Source organism: Octopus bimaculoides, chromosome 10 (genome assembly GCF_046866305.1).
Source record: "Octopus bimaculoides isolate indiv1 chromosome 10, ASM4686630v1, whole genome shotgun sequence".
Taxonomy (NCBI): domain Eukaryota; kingdom Metazoa; phylum Mollusca; class Cephalopoda; order Octopoda; family Octopodidae; genus Octopus; species Octopus bimaculoides.
Genome location: NC_142937.1, coordinates 14804502 through 14820610, shown reverse-complemented (window position 1 = coordinate 14820610; position 16109 = coordinate 14804502).

Below are 16109 nucleotides of genomic sequence, written 5' to 3'. Positions count from 1 at the left end.
CAAAAAAAGAGACAAGTTAATCCATGTGTGTTTAGGAAAAGGCCATATTTCCAAGCAAGGTAGAAGAAGGGGAAGGATGTGGTATTCAATGTTGAACAATTAACAAACAGAACTAATGTTCATTGTATGTGTGTGTGTGAGAGAGAGAGAGTGAGAGTGAGAGAGAGAGAGAGTGAGAGTGAGTGAGAGAGAGAGTGAGAGAATGCATGTGTATGTGTGTGATTTCAAAAGTGAGTGTGCATCTTTTGAAAGCAGGCATGTGCATTAGTATGTATTTGTGTGATTGTTTTTAATTTGTGTATGTGTCTGTGTCAATAGTAGATGCAAGTATATGTATGTGTCCATTGAGTCACAGAAATCAACAGGCATGTGTGTGTGTGTTTGTACATATATGACATTTGACATACGTGTGTGTGTGCACGTGTGTAAATGATAATTGCATACATAAACGATGATTCCTGTTGTGTGTCTAAGCCTGAAGCTTTCTCCAAAAACGTCATCGTCTTTTCTTCTTCATTAGTCTTCTAAAAAATATTAATGTGGAAATTCTCCCAACCATATCTTCCAACTTGTAGAGGGCTGTGAGCACTTGACAACATTCCAGATGCCTAATTCCCAGGTCTGGTTTTCATTCAATGCAGGACTGTAGCTCGGTTAAAGACACTGGTTGTAAGAAAGAAAACTAGACAAAGGGTGACCACACCTGTTAGCAGTTTAGGAATCTCTGACAGTTTTTCAGTCTCAGTGCATGTCAGTACATCATCAGTAGTGGTACACTGAGCCCCCTACACAGTGGACACAAATAGCTGATGGTTTGCCTAAGTAGAAATGAAAGAGCAGGTACTCTAGTTTGGTCAGAAGAAAACCAAAGCAAGGCACAGTAGTCAGCTAGTGATATATAACAGAGGGGATATAAGTATTCAGTAACAGTGCTCAAACTTTCAGCAATAGCTTCCTCTCAGTGCATTTCTGGGTGAAACTAGCTCCTCTGCTCAAATTTAGAACCCATATAAATTGTAATGCAGTTAAATATTAGTTGAACCCTTCTGCTACTAACCCACACCTGAGACTGCCCTTGGTTCTATGATACAAACTTATTCAACCCTTTAGCATCCAGATTATTCTATCAAAAGTAATGCTTTTTTTATTTACATTGTTTTAAATTAATCATGCATTATCTTTGCCCACAAGGGGCTAAACATAGAGGAGACAAACAAGGACAGACAAAGGGAGATTAAGTCAATTACATCGACCCCAGTGCGTAACTGGTACTTATTTAATCGACCCCAGTGCGTAACTGGTACTTATTTAATCGACCCCGAAAAGATGAAAGGCTAAGTCAACCTCGGCGGAATTTGAACTCAGAACGTAAAGACAGACGAAATACCACTAAGCATTTCGCCCGGCGAGCTAACATTTCTAACAGCTCCTTGCTATGCATTATCTTGTAGCTAGGAGGTTTTGATGAAGCAACTGTTAAATTTTATAAAGATATTGTAGGGTTGATGTGAGAGGCCACATCTGGCCAGTTTGAGCATAAAACAGGTAGAGCATTTTGGCTGAATATGGCTGGTTTGAATGCTGAAGGGTTCAAGTAATTTCACATAAAACATTCCACTAAAATTTCAAGTTAATTTATGTTTCTAACACCATTTTAATAATAGCAAAGTTATTTCATTAAATTCTTCATTATTTTCCAAAATTATTTAAAACAATGGCAGTGCATTGAACCTGTGCATGTGTTATTATTACTATTGGTGTAATGACTTTCCCAAGACAGAACAAAATTTGATTCAACTCAGGAATTCAACTCAAGAATCAAGCAAACCAAATACGAAAATGAAGTAAAGGCATTATATTTTTACAGAAATATGGTTTCTAATGTCATCCCGGTTTGTGTCAACATAGAGATCCAGACTAAACCAGACATCACAAAACGTAAGTTTATTTGTCCAGTACCCCATGATGCTATTGGATAGAATGGACTTGCTTCTTACAGTACGATAGTGCAAGCCCATTGACTTATCTCGGTTAATCTCTGTCCCTACCACAACATCATATTCCTCAGACTTGTTAGATCCTATCAAACTGTCCAATGCATGCTAGCATAGATGGACATTAAAAGATGATGACACACACACACTGCCTAAATACCAATCTTGAAAAAGTAGGCTTCTCAAAACCAGAAAGGAGAAAGCTGTAAGAATTTGTGAAACTTTCAAGAAGTTTATCATTTAAGTATATATGAGCATGTCTAAACATGCAACCATATACATGAGAAAACATACAAATCTGCACATATACATACATACATACAAAAATACCCTGTTGATGTTGTTGAAATTCCAATGAAAGAGCCCTGGGTCAAGGTCAGAAACCGGCTCTTTGTCTATTGGCAAGAAATCTTGAAACAAAACTGAATAATGATCTACGTACATAAGTACATCCATACATACCTGCCTGCCTACCTACTTACCTACATACATACATAGAAAAATTGCTATTATGCACCAGGCTTCAATCTGATCTGGCAGAGTTTCTACAACTGGATACCCTTCCTAACGCCAACCACTCCGAGAGTGTAGTGGGTGCTTTTACGTACCACCAGCATGAGGGCCAGTCAGGTGGTACTGGTAATGGCCACGCTCAAAATGGTGTTTTTTTACATGCCACCAGAACAGGAGCCAGTCCAGCAGCACTGGCAACGACCTCGCTTGAATGTTTTGTTAATAAATCTTACTGATGTTTGCCATTTGAATCTCTTCTCCATTTTCTTCCTTGCCATATACATATATATACATACATATATATATATATATATATATATATATATATATATATATATATATATATATATATATATATATATATATATATATATATATATATATATGTGCACGAACAGCCATGCTTGTGTACGAACAGCCATGCTGTGTACGAACAGCCATGCTACATGGCAGTGAAGCATGGGCTGTAACTGCTGAGGACATACGTAAGCTCGCAAGGAATGAAGCCAGTATGCTCCGTTGGATGTGTAATGTCAATGTGAATACCCGTCAGAGTGTAAGTATCTTGAGAGAAAAGCTGAACATTAGAAGCATCAGTTGTGGTGTGCAAGAGAGACGATTGTGCTGGTATGGACATGTGGTGGGAATGGATGAGGATAGCTGCATGAAAAAGTGCCACACCCTAACAGTTGAGGGAACCCGTGGAAGAGGTAGGCCCAGGAAGACCTGGGCTGAGGTGGTGACGCAAGACCTTCGTACATTGGGCCTCACCGAGGCGATGACTACTGACCGAGACCTTTGGAAATGTGATGTGCGTGAGAAGACCCGGCAAGCCAAGTAAGATTGTTGCCAGTGCCCCTGGACTGGCTCTTGTGTGGGTGGCACATAAGATGCACCATTTTGAGCGTGGCCGTTGCCAGTACCGCCTAACTGGCTTCCGTAGGATTTTCGCGCGAGATCGTTGCCAGTGCCCCTGGACTGGCTTGTGCGGGTGGCACATAAAAGACACCATTTCGAGCGTGGCCGTTGCCAGTATCGCCTGACTGGCCTTCGTGCAGGTGACACGTAAAAGCACCTACTACACTCTCTGAGTGGTTGGCGTTAGGAAGGGCATCCAGCTGTAGAAACTCTGCCACATTTAGATTGGAGCCTGGTGTTGCCATCCGGTTTCACCAGTCCTCAGTCAAGTCGTCCAACCCATGCTAGCATGGAAAGCGGACGTTAAACGATGATGATGATGATGATGATATATCATAGCCTAAGGTCAACCAAAGCCTTGTGAGTGGATTTCGTACATGGAAACCAAAAGAAGACTTTTGTATATATATGTATATTTGTGAGTTTGCTTGTACCCCAACCATCACTTGACAACCAATGTTGCTATGTTTGCGTCTCTGTAACTTAGTGGTTTGGCAAAAGACCCTGATAGAATAAGTACTAGGCTTACCAAGAATAAATCCTGGGGTTGATTTGTTCGGCTAAAGGCAGTGCTCTAGCATGGTCGCAGTCACATGACTGAAACAAGTAAAACAATAAAAAACTCTGCCATTTTAATCCTGAGCAACACTGGGTGTCTCTGCTAGTATATATATATATATATATATATATATATATATATACTCTTTTTACTCTTTTACTTGTTTCAGTCATTTGACTGTGGCCATGCTGGAGCACCACCTTTAGTCGAGCAAATCGACCCCAGGACTTATTCTTTGGAGGCCTAGTACTTATTCTATCAGTCTCTTTTGCCGAACCGCTAAGTTACGGGGACGTAAACACACCACTATCGGTTGTCAACCGATGTTGGGGGGACAAACACAGGCACACAAACATATACACACACATACATATATATATATATATATATACATATATATGACAGGCTTCCTTCAGTTTCCGTCTACCAAATCCACTCACAAGGCTTTGGTTGGCCCGAGGCTATAGTAGAAGACACTTGCCCAAGGTACCATGCAGTGGGAATGAACCCGGAACCATGTGGTTGGTAAGCAAGCTACTTACCACACAGTCACTCAAGATTGATTTTGGAACAGTGGATCTCAAAGTGGATAAAGCTATAAACGATAGTGTGTAAAAATTTGGATAGAAAGTTGACATTATGTATATGCAGACAGATACATATTTTTGTGTGTGTATCTTTCACCGATGAATTATAGTGAAGATTATGAACAACGATGAAAAAACGAGAAATCGGTGACACTCCTTGTTAGCTTGTGCAATTAACTTTGTATAATACATAATGATAATTATTAAATATCTTTCAGATTGAAGGTGTTGATTTCCTTTAATTAAACTATATACAAATAATAATTAGCTGCTGCTAAGAGGTAATATTTTTCTACTTCATGTTTCAAAATTACTTCTAAGAAACAAAACAAAACCATCAAAAATAAAATGAATCACAACCAATAAAATATATTGTTGATATTTTTATACACAGACACACATATTTGTCTATTGACATTTATAATCTTCTATTAAATATGCAACAAAATATTTACAAATGAATAAATCTTTTATAATATCTTCTAAAATACAGGATGAATCAATTCTTGAAGATTTTCCATTTTTCTTCATCAATTATATAATAGATTAAAAACATGAAATATCTCAATAGGTAATTAAAAGTAAACATAATCACTTATAAAACAAATGTAATTGTTTTCCTTCGGTTTAAACCAGATGATAAATGTCTTTTTAATAATATTTCATCAGCAGATGAAAAATGACAACAGGAGATTAATTATATTTATTCCAACTCAAAAATATTCCAAAATAATTCTTTCTACTATAGGCACAAGACCTGAAATTTTGGGGAAGGGGATAGTCAATCGCATCAACCTCAGTACTCACCAGTTAGTTATTTTATTGACCCCAAAAGAATGAAAGGCAAAGTGAACTTCAGTTTAGTTTGAACTCAGAACATAAGCCAGAAGTGTTACTAAGTATTTTGTCTGGCATGCTAACAATTCAGCCAGCTCACTGCCTTAAAAATATTACATGAGGCGCAGGAGTGGCAAGTAGCTTGCTTACCAACCACATGGTTCCGGGTTCAGTCCCACTGCGTGGCATCTTGGGCAAGTGTCTTCTACTATAGCCTCGGACCAACCAAAGCCTTGTGAGTGGATTTGGTAGACGGAAACTGAAAGAAGCCCATCATATATATATGTATGTTTGCGTGTCTGTCTTTGTCCCACCCAACATCACTTGACAACTGATGCTGGTGTGTTTATGCTCCCGTAACTTAGTGGTTCAGCAAAAGAGGCAATAGAATAAGTACTAGGCTTACAAAGAATAAGTCCTGGGGTCTATTTGCTCGACTGAAGGCGGTGCTCCAGCATGGCCACAGTCAAATGACTGAAACAAGTAAGAGTAATAATATAAAAAGTTTTAAAATTTTTCTTAGTGAATTTTATATATATTTTTTTTTGGTAAAAATTCTATCAAATTTGGTTTAGAATTTGTAATATGTAATATAAATTTATTTGATGAAAGCTGCAAAAACTGCAAATGTTAAATGTTTATTTGTGAATATACCAAATACATACATGTGTGTGTGTGTGTGTGTGTGTGTATATATAGGCGTAGGAGTGGCTGTGTGGTAAGTAGCTTGCTTACCAACCACATGGTCCCGGGTTCAGTCCCACTGCGTGACATCTTGGGCAAGTGTCTTCTACTATAGCCTCGGGCCGACCAAAGCCTTGTGAGTGGATTTGGTAGACGGAAAATGAAAGAAGCCCGTCGTATATATGTATATATATATATATGTATGTGTGTATGTGTCTGTCCCCCCAACATCGCTTGACAACCGATGCTGGTGTGTTTATGTCCCCGTAACTTAGCGGTTCGGCAAAAGAGACTGATAGAATAAGTACTAGGCTTCTAAAGAATAAGTCCTGGGGTCGATTTGCTTGACTAAAGGCGGTTCTCCAGCATGGCCACAGTCAAAAGACTGAAACAAGTAAAAGAGTAAAAGAGTATATATATATATATATAGAGAGAGAGAGAGAGAGAGAGAGAGATAAATATATAAATAGATTATTTTCCTTTATTCTTTTACTTGTTTCAGCCATTCTTTGTAAGTCTAGTATTTATTCTATCAGTCTCTTTTGCTGAACTACTAAATTACGGGGACATAAACACACCAACATCGGCTGTCAAACGATGGTGGGGGAGGGGGAAGCAAACACACAAATATATACGACGGTCTTCTTTCAGTTTCCGTCTGCCAAATCCACTCACAAGGCTTTGGTCGGCCCGAGGCTATAGTAGAAGGAACTTGCAGAAGGTGCCATGTAGTGGGACTGAACCCGGTACCATGTGGTTGGGAAGCAAGCTTCTTACCACACAGCCACTCCTTGCAGTATAAAGGGTCTTATTTGAAAACAGGTAAGGTTTGGAATAATGAAAAGCATCCGGCTACAAAATACTACCTGAAGAACCTTCAACCAATATATGGATATATTATTTTTTGTTTCAGTCATTAGTCTGTGGCCATGCTGGAGCACCACCTTGAAGAACTTTTAGTTGAATGAATCAACCTCAGTTCCTTTTTTCTTGAAACTGATACTTATTCTATCAGTTTCTTTTTGCCAAACCACTGAGTCACAGGGATGTAAACATACCTATATCAGTTGGCAAGTGGTGGTCTAGGACAAACACAGAGGCATCTGATTCCGAAATATAAAGGTTTTATTAAACTTTCTGCATTGTCCAAAGCTGTCTATTTTCTCTCTTTTTACATTTTTCTCGATATTACAATGCTTCAAGCAAACTACAATACTCTTATCACATTTCTTTCAGTTTTCATGTACCAAAATCCACTCATAAGGCTTTAGTCAGCCCAAGGTTATAGTAGAAGATGTGACCAAGGTGTCATGTAGTGGGACTGAACCCAGAACCATGTGGTTAGGAAGAAGAAAACTTCTTATCACACAGCCATACCATGGTTTTGTATGCTGGTAAGAAGCGATGCATGTTCAATTCGTAGTCTCCAGCCTTACCAAGGTTGCACAATTTGTTTCTTCATGAGGTTACTACATTTCAATTTGTCAGAGTCAAATTACAAAAGATGCCATATAAAGGGTCTTATTCGAAAACATGTAAGGTCTGGAATAAATGAAGAGCATCCAGCTACAAAATACTACCTGAAGAATCTTCAACCAATTCTTAGTAGCATGAAAAAAGCAGAGACAAAGATGTTCCGGATGATGATGACAATAACAACGATGATGAAGATGATGATAACGTGAAAGCCTTGAGTTTCTATGTAAGTCTAGGTGTCTGTTATTGTATTCATTTTGCCTTTTTTCCAATGTGAACATTATATTTCTGTATGTGCCTTGTGAATGTGTCTATATATCGTGTTTTTTATGTCTGCATTTGGATCTTTTTTAAAACGGGGGCCACATTTTTCATTAATGAAACACTTTGAAACTTGGAACACTGGTAGAATGTGTCATATAAAACATCTTTTTCTCTTAGTCTTCTTAAAAAAAAAAGAAATCCATAAATTATTCCATGTTAAAGTTGTCGTATTTCTGTAATTTCAACCAATCACTGACGTCCATTCAGCCGATATACATTAAGTGCCGACTACATAAACAAACGATTCTGAAACAATTAACCCTAACCCTAAGGTTAGGGTTAGGGTTAAAGCAAATAAAACGAAGGTATGGAGATTAAATACGCTTTACATCGCTTAATCAGTCAAAGGAGTAAATATAAACAACTGAATACTTGTCAGTGATTGGTTGAAATTATCGAAATAAGACAATTTTTTACATGAAATAAATTCGAATACAAAAATATTTTTCTGTTCTATAACACAAAATAGATAAGTATACGAAGTTTGAAAGTCTTTCCGTACCAAAAACACTACGTAAAACATTAATGAAAAATGTGGCCCCCGTTTTAAAATAGATCCCTGCATTTAACCGTTTATTTTTATTTGATTCAGTCACTGGACTGGGGCATCGCCTTGAAGAGCTTTAGTTAAATAAATCAGCCCCAGCACTTACATTTTTTAAAGCCTAGTACTCATTCTATTGGTCACATTTGCTGAACTGCTAATTCACAGGGATGTAAATAAAACCAACACCAATTGTCAAACAATAAAGTGGGACAAACAAAAGGACACACAATATACATATATATATGTGTATATATGTATGCACAGAAGTGGCTGGAGTCTGGACAGCTCCCCGACTGGCAAACTACTGTCAAACTGTCCAAACCATGCTAGCGGTGAAAATGGATATTAAACAACAACAATGATGATGATGGTTTATATGTACGTATGCGTATATATATATATTTTCCATTTTTCCCTGTGTGTTAAACTAACACACCTGCTTTTTGTTCCTACACCTGTCTTTGTCTTTTGTTTTTTTAAATAAATTTGAACTATATATATATATATATATATATATATGTGCGTGTGTCTGTGTGTGTTCTTGTCTGACTCTCTGTCCATCTATGTATGTATGTATCTATCTTCTATGTATATATGTGTGTGAGTGAGTGGGTGAGTGTGTATGTGTGTGCACGTGTGTATTGAATTTCAAGTAAAATGTATAATTTGGGCAACTTTTTAACGCAAATCTAGTACTTTTCAAACATTTTGTGCTACCTTTTACGAAATTCACCCGGGCAACTTTGTGTAGATTAACATGCAACAAGATCAAAGCCTCAGCCACATAATAACTTCCTGCTCTTTGTTCAGACTGTCCTACCATTGTTATGAACATAAGCAATAACTATCAGAATTTCTACATGCCCCTGCCTTACCCTGAGCTCCTTAGCTTTTGCTTCAATCAGTCTGTAGCAGTAATTAGGTCACCTGGGTAATAGAAACTATCAACTACATATCGTAAAACACCTGACAATGGCATGACTTCGCTTCATGGGAACCTCAATTGTTTACTACCCTTGGCTCTGTCAGCAAGTCCTATATCTTCATACAGCTTTTGGTTGTGTGCATGTAATCCCTTCACTTACAATAGCTAAGCTGTTAAATGAGGCAACGTGGTTCATTGGTATGCTAGAAATAGCAGCTATACCTCCTTTAGCTCACATTGTTAAAAAGGAATGATAGTCTGGATAATGTGTGTGTGTGTGTGTACGAATTCAAGAGGCTATGGGTTCCCAGCCAGTATGCCTGATGGGTTATCTATTGCCAAACGAATCCAACAGTAGCCTTCTGACCAGTTATATGCCATAACCAGGAATATACTACTCGATAATATATACACATACATATATTTATATTTATAAACAATATGTATGTATGTATGTATGTATGTATGTATGTATGTATGTGTGTATATATATATATATATATATATAGAGAGAGAGAGAGAGAGAGAGAGAGAAAGAGAGATAGGAATATACAAATGTATATGAATATACATACATACATACATATATATATATATATATATATATATATATATATATATATATATATATATATATATATATATCCATACACATGTATGTATATTCATATGTTGTGTGGTTAAGAATCTTGCTTCCCAACCATGTAGTCTTGGGTTCAATCTCACAGCATAGCACCTTCACTAAGTGTTTTCTACTATAGCCCTCTGACCAAAGTCTTGTGAGTAGATTTGATAGATGGAAACTGAAAGAATCCCATTGTATGTATGTATGCATGCATGTATGTATACCATCTTTGTTCATACATTTTGAATAAGACTACTTTGAAAAAGACTATGAAATTTTTTTCCTGTCTGTTAAATAAAATGTTGGTCTTTAATGTTTGAGACATTGCACAAGACTTCTTGGTTTATAACATTTTCAATAAATGTTCAAAATATTATGCTTCAAGAACCAGGCAATACAATCAAAGATTTCATCAAGAGAATGTAAATCGTATTCTTACTGGTTCACGTATCGTATCTTGATAGAGACTATGTATTTTTTATTGAAAAGGGATGCATATAGGATGTAACTGTTTAAAGATTTTGGATTCTCCAGAACTGTAACAGTTATTTTTTGCTGATTTAAGTAGTTACATGTGATCTTTGAACATCATCATTGTTTAACGTCCGCTTTCCATGCTAGCATGGGTTGGACGATTGACTGAGGACTGGTGAAACCAGATGGCTACACCAGGCTCCAATCTGATTTGGCAGTGTTTCTACAGCTGGATGCCCTTCCTAACGCCAACCACTCAGAGAGTGTAGTGGGTGCTTTTACGTGTCACCCGCACGAAGGCCAGTCAGGCGGTACTGGCAACGGCCACGCTCAAAATGGTGTATTTTCTTTTAAAACATTAAAAATGAAACTAAACAACCTGCTAGCCTGGATGGCATCCTCTTCCGTGGGAAGCGCACTTTCACCATTCCATAGCACTTCCCTTTGGTCATGAAACTTTTCGGGCCCCATATGAGCTTGAGTGCTATCTCCAACGTCTGTGGAGTAGCATTTTCCATTTTATGGTACTTTGTGTTATATATCTTGTAAATGATTGTACGTTTGTTGGTGTCGTGGATTAATGCTTGTGGAGTGTTAAGGAAAACATTATTTCCATCTTTCCTTAACAACTCCTTTGCATCCTTTGTTTCTGCCATTGTAACTTGGATTTCTTCCGAGCTCTGCTTAGCTGCGGAAGTGAAACCGTTACAATGGCTACTGGTCTTGGTGGTGTTGTCTTCTTTGTTCTTCATTGTTGTGTTTTTCTCTTCCTCCTTCTCCGGTGTAGGAGCAATGGTTGGAGGTAAGAGCTGGGAAGTGCAGATCCGAAAGTCGGTTGAAAATATTGGAATCAGGAGTGCTGCAAGTGGCAGAACGTTCCTCAACATTTCTCTCTTTGCCTTTTTATGGCGTGAGATGGGCGGGATTGTGTGCGACTTGACATGTCGTTCTTTTTCGGAGGGTGTGATGTAGAAAGAAGAGAACAGCTTGCTGCTCTCTTCAAAGACATTTTTTTTTTCAAAAATTAATGTGTGAAATAGGAAAATGCAGAATAATAATAATAATAATGATCCATAGAAATGAAAAAGAAGTAAAGATAATAGATGTTGCAATACCAGGTGATTTGAGGATGGAATGTAAGGAAACAAAAAAGATTGAGAAATACCAGCCACTGTGGAATGAGATAGGAAAGTGATGGTGATACCAGTAATAACTGGAGCATTAGGAGCAGTTCCAAGGGCTTTGAAAAACATATCAAGAAGATTGGAGTTGCTGTCAGGCTCAAGGTGATCCAGAAGATGGCATTGTTGGGTACAGCTCACATTCTAAGGAGAAAATTATCTCTTTGAGTCACAGGAGAAAGCACTACTTGAAATCTTTGGTGATTTGTTGTTGCCTGCTTTCAAGGAAAGAATAACCGGTAATTAAGAACTATCCGAGAGGCTTTCATAATAAAAATAATAATAACAATAATGATTTCTTTATTAAACATTAAAGTTTATATTAAGAAAAACATTATGTACAGTATAGGACAAAACAAAGAACGCATGTGTGTAAGTGTGTGTTGCTATGGCTTTTGAGATCTTAACTGATTGGAAGTGTTATCATGTATATGCTTTGTCTTTGATGGACTACAGCAAATATTCTGCTCAGTACCACAGATTTGCTTGTCAGTTGTTTGACCTTAACCACTTGAATATGTCTCCCAGTGGCTGACGATGTGTGCAACTCTGATCATGATGCAGCCATTTGTTGAGAGGGATTCTTTGGGGTTTGAATAATTCACCAGGTGTTTCGTTTATTGTTCTTAAACAAACCTAATCCAAGGATTTTTTGAACGTGATGGGCTACTTCACCTGAAGAAAAGTCCAAGTGGGCTTCACCTGCAAGGTAATGCGGTGTTTATCTTGAGATGAGATTACCATGTCACGCATATGTAGTTGTGATGCATGTGCCTGGTGTACCCTTATCAGACGGGTAGCCATGATGGGTATATTGGGCTTCGTATATTTCTACCCCAGTGCCACTTTGATGACATGCATTGCTTTCTCACTCAATAATAATAATAATGGTTTCAAATTTTGCCATAAGGCCATCAAGTCTGGTGTAGGGGACTAGTCGATAACATTGACCCTTTGCTCAGCTGGTACTTATTTTATAGACGACGATAAGATGAAAGGCTAAGTCGACTTCGGCGGTATATATAGTAATATATAGTAATAATAATATTATGTATGTGTGTGTGAGGGGGTATTACAATCCGTTATTAGAGGTAATTTATTGTAATCCTGGTTTCATGTCATATAATATAAATAAAACAAAATGGCAGGAAGAAACAGTTTCATTGAAACTTACTGTTATTAGCTGATGTATGAATCTTTGACTATCAAGATTGTCTGGACACATTTCAGGATGTTATAGAGTAACAAGGGCTTCCCAAATACATAAGTAGTACTTTAATGAAGGACGAAATTTTGCTTTTTAGTGGATAATTGATCAGAATCAAAGAATGTTTTAGACTCGAAGTACAAGGAAATCCTACCTTTGATATGCAGTTTTACCAATATTTGGTAAGTTATTGCTATGAAAGATCACTCTGACCACTAGGTCACACACTTTCATCATTATCACAAAACAAGTGTAAAATTTGTCGAGTGGTAAGAAATAAGTTACACCCTGTTATAATAATAACGGTGGGAGGAAGTTAAAGAAGATAAAATTTAATTATTGGGGGCAAGATAAACAAAAAAGTTCTCCACTTCTTTTTATTCAAGAGATAATGTTGTGAATTAATATCCTATGAGATAAGTGAGCATACAGAAGTTTAAAACAAAATCGTATTTTCTTCCTCCTGTTTGTGTGAGGTTTTGAGGTTTACGGGTGGCCAAGCACAATATTACTGAGAAGATAGTTCATTAATAGCGGCCCAGACTTATTCATAAATATTACTGTTGTTATTTAGAGCCAGGTCACTTTAGTTTGGTGTGGTAAATGCAGACGGTAATAATAAACGAAAATTACCTTTTAAATAAAACAAACTTCCCTTTTTCTTCTTTCTTTTGACATACGTCGATCTCAAGAGGGTAATGGGTAATGGTCACAATTTGAGTGGCAGCAAAGCAGACAATTGTGTACGCGCGTGGCCCAGTGGTTAGGGTGTTGCGCTCACGATCGCAAAACCGTGGTTTCGATTCCCGGACCGGGCGGTACGTTGCCTTCTTGTGCAAGACATTTCATTTCACGTCAATTCGGCGGTAAATGAGTATAGGAAAGTTGGTTATACATCATTAGATGTATACCTGACTTTCCTATATAAAATTAATGAATATATAACGGAACGCTGAACTCCAGACTATCAACTTAAACAACACTTTATTTAGGTGGTAAATATATACATCTTTAGTTCTTGTTGTCACAGCTTCTGTGTGTATGAGCATAGTTGTTGGGACGTGGGTATGTAGTTGCAAGCGAGCTGTCGAGTGTAAGTCCGAAAGATGGTGAGAGACAGCAAAACACGTCCATGCTCATGGTCGGCCGACCGTAAAAGAGATAGAATTAAGCGGGAACGCTTGGCTGTTTAATTCCACGCATGCGCACGGCGTTACTACATGAGTAATGCTGCAACAGACTGGTTTCCTCTTCAGGGGTTATGTTGAGATCTAGGTTACTTAGACGTAATGGAAAACAGGCTATGAGTCTTAGGAATGTCCAAAGGTTGATGATGATGTGCTGTTGCTTGGCTTTTCACAATGTACAAAAGTGACCTCTCCTACGAACGAGTGGGCCGAATGCAGAGAGATTCCGAGTGGCCCAGACGTAGGCATTTCGGTCATGGTCCTTCTCAACATTGTTGATGTGCAAAGAAGTGCTGAACAATAAAATGGTACTTGTAGCCAAATTGGCTACAAGATTTGCTTAGAGATTAACGAGCGAAGACTAGACTTCCATCGTAGCTCTATTCTGGATTATCAAATTTACTCCCTTGTTTTTCTTCGTCTCTCAAGGCAGTTACTCACAACTAGGTAGGTATTCAAAATCGTACCAAAAATTGTCAGCCGGAGATATACATGTGTCTGAAAAAGTCGTTAGGTCTAGAAACAGTGACAGATTACAATCAACAACCTAGAACAAACTGATTCAGCTGTAACCCTTTAAATTCAAAAAGCGTTGGCTAAAATTTATTACCATTAAAAAGAAAAGCGATTTTACTCCACCGCTTTGGAAAAAAAAAGCTCTTAAACTGCGAGAAGCGGTGGAGGACCCTCAATAACACTTTACAAACGTCAGTTCTTCACATTTTCCTAATTTTTTCGCATGTTTCATCAAATATCTCTCTACAAAGCAAGAATCAAATACTTTCAGTGTTAAATATGAAAACCATTCTTATAGGAGATATTGAATAAGTATTGCAGAAGCCGAAAATATAAATTTTATTTTTTGGTTTATAATTAGCATAATTGCTAGACGTAGTTAGATAACAAAAATTGTTGAACCTCAAATTAAATACCCGATGTTATGTTTCTTCATATGTTACTTTAAATCCTGGGCTCTATTTTACATTATATTCCTCTGGAGTTTATAAGTTAAACACCTATCTAATCACTTGTACGCTCCCACAAATTTTGTGACAATATTAAGAATCAAAATTAATGAACATATATATTTTGTGATAATATTAGGAATCAAAATTAACGAACATATATATTTAATAAACAAACTATTTTATGAATCTACGGTATATGAATGTCAGATATACAACCAAAAAGAGATATTTGGCTGTTATTTCTAACAGGTTGCACGACCGCGTAGAGGCTCTATGGTTGGCTCGTGTAAAATGTACAATACAAGTTGCTATAAATAGAGTGGGTTTTGTATAATTTTCTTTAAACTTAGCAGCAAGGCATGAGATTCATACGTAGAAGGTTAAGATTGCCTGGCATTCATTCTGATCTTTTTTCTCAATAACATTATCTTAGTCATAGAAGTGAACACAGAATATCCCTATAAAGTTTTGGGACACGCTCACTTCGTGGAAGTTGAACATTAAAGTATAAACAAAAAACAAAAAAAAACGCGAGGGATCCGTTATGTAATAGCTCAACCTGCTAAAAATAGCAGTCAAAATAACACCTTAAATCACGCCCCACTTTCTGAATTAAAGAAATGTAAAGAGACACTGGGTAGGTAATGTGATCCTAAAAAATACCCCAAAACAAAACGGCGCACCTAACAAGTTTACCCTCACACCGACTTTCTGGGTTATTTTAAAATTAAATTTTCTATAAATACGTCTTGGATTACATCGGAATTTGATGTGAAAAATAAAAGAAAAAAGAAATTAGTGGGTGCGCACACATACACACCAACACACAGCACCAAAACTTGAAATAATTTAAAAAAAGATTTTGATGTATGTATGTGTGCGTGCCCACCAGTTTTTTAAACGTTAATTCCGATATAACTGTAATCAACATTTGAGAAGTATTTGTAGAAAGTTCCATGAAGACATTAATTTTTCTGAACATTATGTGGAAACAAAATTGGTGGGAGGGCACATTTGTATAGGTGTGCCAACAAAACACTGCATAATAGTCATGAGCGACGGTCCCCTCTGTTTTTTTGCTGTGGGTGTGCGTAGAGTATTGC